Source organism: Cervus canadensis, chromosome 18, assembly GCF_019320065.1.
Source record: "Cervus canadensis isolate Bull #8, Minnesota chromosome 18, ASM1932006v1, whole genome shotgun sequence".
NCBI classification, from domain to species: Eukaryota; Metazoa; Chordata; class Mammalia; order Artiodactyla; family Cervidae; genus Cervus; species Cervus canadensis.
The window spans coordinates 58,425,967-58,433,977 of record NC_057403.1 but is presented as its reverse complement, the minus strand read 5'-3'; positions in this window follow the sequence as shown (position 1 = coordinate 58,433,977).

The window sequence follows — 8,011 nt, the reverse complement described above, 5'->3', positions numbered from 1 at the left end:
TAGAGTAGAACATGCCATTCTTCACAAAGCCAGCCAAATGAATGAGTAAATAAACTGAATTCAGTATATTTAATATATTAACTTGCTCAAGGCCACGCAGCTGGTTGATGGCAGACTCCCCACCGGATTCTTGTATCAAAGGCTTCCTCTTGTTTGTTTGTTTTAAACCTCTCCTCCTTCTAGGTGACCATCTAATATATCAACCTGTATTACAGACCTTTCTATTAACCTCTGGATCAGGCCTTCCTGACCTCAGCACTGTGGATATTTGGGGTTGGATAATTCTTGGTGGAGGAGGTTATCCTGTGCATTGATGTAGGGCGTTTCTGGATTCCTAGCTTCCATGAGCTGGATGCCATTGGCAACGCCTGCCCCCCAAACCTCCCAGCTGTAACAACCCAAAACGCCTCTGGCCATTGCCAAAGTCCTGCAGGGGACAAAATCTTCCAGTAGAGAACCACTGCTCTATAGCTGTTGTCTTCTTCAAAGAATTTTGGAGCTGAGACTAGTCAAGGGCCTTTCCCAACACCTACTTACCAGATAGAATTCTACCCAATTCCCCCCCTTTAAAAAAAAAAGAAAAAAATTAAATACTTATTTAGGATTTTTAGTTGCAGCATGTGAACTCTTAGCTGCAGCATATGGGATCTAGTTCCCTGATCAGGGATCAAACTCGGGCCCCCTGCATTGGGAGTGTGGAATCTTAGCTGCTGGACCACTAGGGATGTCCCAATTCCCCTTTAATAAGGCAAGGAATGAGAGCTTCTGTGAATTTTAGAGGAAATGCGAAAAAGGTTGAAAATCATGAGTCTGCAATTGATCCACAGTAAATGAGAATCTTTGATATGCCAGATTCCTCATTCTTCCAGAATTTTGGTCCATAAATACCAACTTGGTGGGATCCTAACCATCCTGGATCAGGCAGGCAGGGTGATCTTGTCCCTTGAGCCATTTCCTCAAAGTACTTTTCTGGGCAGTCAGGATCATCCTTTTCAGAGATCAGAACTTCAGAGTCACAGAAAGGGGCAAGAGATGAACAACAGAAGGAGACCCTGTGACAAAGGGGTCCATTTTAAGCGCTCATGTTCATGTTCGACAGCTTTATCTCCCTGCATCCTCAGTCTGAGGACTGAGTCTGAGAAGCTGAAATGAACACGACTGCTCCGAGCCAGTGGCTTTGCAAACCAGGATGCTCCCTGCTCCTGCAATGCTGTTCAAACTTGGATGCAACCAGGGGCTTCATTAGTAACCCCCGGGAAAATATGAGTCTTCTTAGCTGGAGATGACCAAATAATAAGATTCATCTTTTTCCCCCTGGCAGAATCAATAAATTTGCATGATGCATATTAAATGTTTAATTAAAAACCCAATGCAAAAGCATTTTCAGGAAGTTATAAAAGGCCTTTGGAGGAGGTCTGGAAGCCAGGGGTTCTTGGAAGTTTATCAAGCATGCCGCTTCCCATCAGACACCAGGTTTCATATTTGTTTTGTTTCTCTCTGGTGCCTGAGTTGTTTTGCTCGGAGGACTGCTAACACAACAAAGATCTGAGAGGTTAAGGGTCGAACCACCAAACTCCCTCCAGCCAGAGTCCATCTCCTTGCCTTGCCTGCAGGGGGAAGGGAGTTGGGCGCTGAGAGCAGAGCTCATGTTGGAGAAACATCAAGATCCCAAGAGCAATTTGAAGCTGAAGGGGAAAGTGCTTAGAGACAGAATTTCGCTCCTTTGGCTATAATTGCCAGTAAGACTTCCTGGGGCCTCGGGACTGATTAGAGAAGCTGGGCTCAGATGACGCCCCCCAGGTACTCTGATGCTGCAGGATGAAACCTTATTTAGTAACTGTATTAATTGAATCCTCACTCCGCGTGGATGGATGGAATTCATATCAGGATGCCCCCTCGCTGCTGGAGATGTCCCTTGCTGCTTGTCTCTGCCCTCCAAGATGGAAACTCACCTCATCGCTGATATTTTTTCCCCATTTACTCATTCACTCCTGCATTCATTCACATGCTTGCTTCTTCCATTAAAGCCGATTTGGAACCTTCTGTATGTGTCCTAAAGTCAACCCTGATCTCCTAAACGCCAGGCACTGTTCTAAGCGATTTACATGCACCATCGTCTCTAACCTCCAGGAGTCTTTTGAAAGCAGAGGGTTTTCTCCAGCCGGAAACAGGAGGAGAAGTTGGAGAGATGCAATGCCCAAGAAGGATCTGACCTGCTGTCATTGACCCGAAGATACCAGTGGGGCCGGGGAGGGGGGATGTGATACGGAAGGTGGGTGCTCCCCAGCCGCAGATCGTGGTTCCCCCCTGACAGTCAGACCTCATTTCCACTGCTACAGAGAAATTCATTCTGCCAACAATCTGAGTGAGCTTGAAAGCAGATTCTTCCCCAGGGCCTCCAGTGAAGTGCTTGGCACCCTGACCTTGGCCTTGGACGAGCCCCTGCAGGGCTGAGCCCACTCGGACTCCAGAGCAGCAGAGCCATGCGGTCACTGCCGGGCACCATCTTCGCTGTGCAGCGCTCATGGTCACCCTGGCTGATGGACTCATCTCAGTCTCACGATGAGCCGCCAAGCTGAATATCGTTCTCTCTTATAGGTGAAGACACTGGTGTTCAGAGAAGTTAAGCCCACACAGATTGGGGTCAGGGCTGGAGGGAGAGGTCCTAACCACACGGCCTGCTGGCTGCATTTCCGAGGTCTCTCGACCCATCCATTCAACGGGCCTCACAAAGGTCCAGGGTGGGTGGACGAGTGGTCATCCTCTGCGTGACCCTCTGGCACTGGCAGTGAGGGACCCCAGGGGTTGGAAGGATGCGGGACGGATGTCCCATACAGCCCCTGGGCGTGAGGAGAACAGCCTGGTGGGCCAGAGCCGGACGGCGGAGGCTGCAGGGAAGAGGGGAGCGGGTGGGAACAGAGGAGCCAGCGAAGGAGAGAAGGGGACAGCGGTGAGGTCAGGATGTGGTAGCCTCGTCCATGGCCAAGAGCACGCACCCCAAAGGCCCACAGTGGCAGCAGGCTCTGTGACGGGGCACCTCCCGTCTTGGGGAGAGGAGCCGCCCCCCAGGCCGACCTCTGACGACTGTCACTCAAGGCTGTTGTGGCCCCTGCCGGCCAGTACCGCTCAGCTGGCTTCCACACTGTCTGTCCTGGGGGGCAGAGGTCACACATCAAAGTGCTTTGTCCTGGCCCGCACGCTCCGTGGCTCACCTGACCCTTACCTTCTGGGAGCAGGCCAGCTGTGTTCTGGAGAAAGATGAAGCCGAAGCATAAGGAGCAAGGTTCTAAGACTTGACCTCTCGAGCATCTTTAGAAATCATAGTCATCCTTGCCTTTTCTGATTATGACAGTGTTTTCTGCTCCTTACAGAAATGTTGCAAAGTACAAAAAAAGGAGAAAGAATAAAGGGAAGAAAGCCACTTAGAAACAGTGGCTGTTGATAGGGTTGTCCTCTAAGTTATTTTTTTGGGTAGTGAACATACAAAATGTATACACAAGTATGCAGGTGTAAGATGAAAGGGCAGGATTGGCCTGGTCACTGAGTAGCTTTGAGAGTACATCTCAATTGGCCACTGAACACTTAATCATGTGATCATGAAAGAATTTATTTATTTCCTTTATTGAGGGACTTTAAAATACTTTTTTTTTTTTGTAATATACATACAGCTTTGATCTCTACCCTTGTCCATAATTTCTGAATATCTGATCATTTCCACAAGAGAGAGAGAAAAGATGGGTTACCAGGCTGTGATGGTCAATTTCGTGTGTCAGCTTGAGTGACCCCAGCTTACCCAGAGGAAACTTTATTTCGGGGGGTGTGAGAATGTTTCTGGAGGAGCTTATTAGCATTTGAACCTGTGGACCCAGTAAAGTAGATGCCCTCCTCAGGGTGGGTGGGCACCAGGGGGATCTGTTGAGGGGCTGAGTAGAACAAAAGGCAGGGAAGGTGGGATGCACCACCCCCACACACCCAACCTGGATCTCTTCTGAGCTGGGATATCTCTCTTCACCTCTCCCTTCGGACTGGGATCAACACAGTTGGGTCCTGGGGTGCTCAGACTGAATGATACCTCTCGTTTTCCTGGGTCTCCAGCTTGCAGATTATTGGCGAGACATACAGGTATCTATACACCTACTCTATGGGGTCTCTTTCTCTGAAGAGCCCTGACTAATATCTAGGCTAACAGGTATACATATTTTGGAGTGTTGATATGACAAAGTACTTTCTACAAAACTTGTATCTGTCTTCCCACACAGAAATGTAATGTGTCGCTAACGTACACGGCAACATCATTTTTAAACGTCATCATCCATTTGAATGACAGCATCTCTCCTGGTTCAAGAGGGAGGGGGCATATGTATACCTATGGCTGATTCATGTTGATGTTTGACCGAAAACAAAATTCTGTAAAGCAATTATCCTTTACTTAAAAAATAACTCAATTAAAAAAAATAAATGCACGCCAAAAGCCTGCCCAGGATCGTTTCCTTTGATAACCCCTCCACATACTTGCCACACACAGTCCCCTGCAGCCCAGCCAGGAACAGCCCTCAAGTGTCTCCAAATAAAAATAAATAAATAAATAAGCAAAAGGACTAACTGGGCAACTCTTTCTTTATGCATCTACATTGTTTACAAAGATGTCCACGTTCGTCTGATTACACAGGACAGCATTCAAATGAAGATCAAATGCCAAATAACCTTGACTTCAAAATACAGGGCATTTTTTGAGAGCTATGCTTACATCTCTGTCCGAACACTTTTCCAGTTAACTCTTTGTCCATGAGCTCCTATGCCTGGTTCACAGCTCAAGAGCAGCAGGATCACTTAGCTGAACCTCTTTGATGAACGGAAGAAGGAGAGAGAACGAAGCTGACTAAGGGTGCAGTGCATGCTGTCCTCTGCACCAGGCTCCACTGTGGATGTGAGTTTTTTTTTTTTTTAGGTCGAACGAGGTACTCTTTTCTACATTTCTGCACATGGGGAAATCAAGGTCAAACTTCAGATGTTTGCCAAGGCTGGAGAACCAGGATTGCCCACAGAGAGGAGACCTGGCCAGAGGCCTGTCTGCTCCCAGCCCCACACCCCATCGGCACTCTGTCCTTTGTCCCAGGACCCTAGAAACAGGTCCTGAAGCAGGTCACCGCCCACAGCAGCACCCGCAGCTCACGGGTAAGGTCCTTCCTCCCCGCAGTTCACAGCCCCCTCCCTTCCTGCCTTTTCAGGTCGGCTCCCAGATGGACCACCTGAACCCAGCCACTCATGGCGGCCTTGGCTGCTGCAGTGGGTGGGGGGGGGTTGTCTCCAAACAGAGACGTCTGCCCAGAGGACCTGAGCCCCGGAATGAGCCGGGGGAACAGGGCATCGCTCTTTCCTGCTCCACTCTTTGGGTCCCCAGAGGGGACTGCGTGTGCCCTGCTGTGCAAAACCTCTCCGGGGAGCAGCACCTGCCCCAGAGGTCTCGCCTCCCTGCCAGCTGGGCCTACGCACGACCACGAGTGAGTCACAAGTGAAAGATGGAAGCGTCTCCCCCGGCTGCTGGGGCCTGGGTCCCCAAACCACATCTCTGTTTTCATATATGTGTTGGGATGATTCAGCGGAAACTTCTGGTCAAACGGATCACCATAGCAACTTTCAGTAGACATCCAGCATGCAAATGAGACGGTGGAAAAGGCCGCTTTCTCCAAAGCCCCAGACCGTCCTCCTCGGAACCTGCCGGGGATTGAATTCTAGACCCTTTGAAGGTTTCACGCAGAAGTCTGTGTCAAGGCAGGTCGGCACCTGGCTAGGTCTGCTGGTGTCTTCAGATGCTGAGGTGAGAAAAACAAAGTCCCCGGGTGGTTTCCATGCCCTGAACTGTTCGTCTCACAGGGAAGACGTCTACGGGGGAGCTGGAGGTTCACATTTTCTGTGTCGTTTACAAGCTTCAGGATCCTGGCCAAACTACGCAAACTCTTTGAGCGTCAGGATTTTCATCTGTAAAATGGGGCTACAGGTACTTTATGATGTGTCTGAAATGAAGACTGGAAAACGCTTTGCATGCATTAGTCCCTCAATAAGTGGTGGTTACTGTACCGGCCTCGTTGGACCTTATAAAGCTTATTTTCTTTCTTCAGGGCCCATCTTTAATCCAATGCCAGTTACATGAAAATTGAGGTGTTGATCGCTAGGGATGTAAATGTCACGTGGCATCTGCTCTCAAGGGGCTCAAGAGCTGCTAAGAAGAGGGAAAAAGGGGGTCACGGGCATTAGGCAAGGCAGTGGGTCAAGCAGGCTTGAATTAATCCTGAATGAGCTCTCTCACTTAGAAAACTGCCCTACGCAGATTTCAGTGTGAAAAGTCAATGAGGTGTTGAAGAAAGAGAAGTGATTTTATTTTATCAATACATTTTTGACTGTACCAGACAGGGATATCTTTGGCTACAAGAAACAGAATAATTAATTAGTGGGGATTTAGGCTTCCCTGGTGGGTCATGAGTAAAGAATCTGCCTGCCAATGCAGAAGACTTGAGTTTGATCCCTGGGTCAGGAAGATCCCCTGGAGGAGGAAATGGCAACCCACTCCAGTGTTCTGGGAGATCCCATAGATGGGGAGCCTGGGGGGCTACAGTCCATGGGATCACAAAAGAGTTGGTTACAACTGAGCTACTAAACAACAATAAAGAAGGGTTAATATACTCTCTCACATACACACACACAAATACACAAACAATTCTGGAGGTAGTTGATTGATATCAGTAGTTCAGTGGCTTACAGTTATTAAGGTCACCACCTCACTGTCTCTGCAATTCTCATCTTTCCCTCCTTGCTGTCACCTCCCTTTCCCAAGGTTGCTGCTGAAGTTCCAGCCATCATGTTTGCATTCCAAGATGGTAAAAACAAAAGGGAAATTGACGGTACCATTGGAATTTTTATCTTACTTTTGAGAAATGAGTCATAAAGTCATTCCTAGCTATAAGAATACTGAATGAGCAAAGTGACTTTTTTTTTTTTTCTTCATAATCAGCTTCTATAGCAGAGACATAAAATTGAAGGAGCTAAAGCAGTCAACCTATACTACCTGATGTATTCCCTTCGAGTCATTTATGTTAGGACTATCCGTTTAAATATGATTTGTATAGAATTTGTGATATAATTCTAGAATTAGGCAAAGAAACTGCCTCTACTTTGAAGAGTTTAGATGTGGGTGAGTACTCTTTGCCTTCCTCTCTGAAGTCCCAGAAGACTGTCTTGCCTTCCTTCAAAAATCACAAGCTGAATAGTCGCTGCGGAGCAGTCATCATTTCCCAAGCTCTTGGGTACACGGATAGCACCGGAGTAATCCCTGCACAAAAGCCACACTTCCTGACCCAAGAACTCCCCGCCTAGTTGGGAGGCTACTGTTACACCGACCAGCTGGGAGCACGTACACTGGGTTATTGCATGACGGCTTTCAAGCTGTTTTCATACAGCCTCTGCAGCCTTTGAGAGCCTGATGAGAAGTAAGACTGGGTAGTCGCCTCATCACTTAACCTGATGAAATGTCACGTCATCCCCCTTGACTGAGGACCCCAAGGAGGAAGCATGTGTGTAAGTCACAGGGTCTGCGCTCTGCCCCCTCACATAGCTCAGCTCTGATTCGGGGGTCCGGAGCTTGTGGGGTGGCTGGGGAAGGCAGGAAGGTCCCGGTGAGGTATGACAAAGGAGGCCCCGCTCCGGGGAGGACCTCCGGGCGCCTGGGAGAAGCACACCCATGTGACTCTATCTGACCCATGACTTGTGTCTCTTGGGTCCTGGCAAGAAGGAGTGGACGTGGGGAAGCAAGAGGAGTTTTAATAAAGGGAATGCTGACAAGGCGCAGGAACACAGGGAACAGCGAAGGCTTAAGGGGAAGTGCAGCTTCCTGGGGCTTCCAGCCCCAAGGAGCCAGGACCACCTCCTGCTGCTGGGAGATGTGAGGAAAGGCTGGGTGACTCCCAGACTCAGAGGAGAAGGGGAAGGAGAGGGAGAAAGAGCCGGACACAGACAG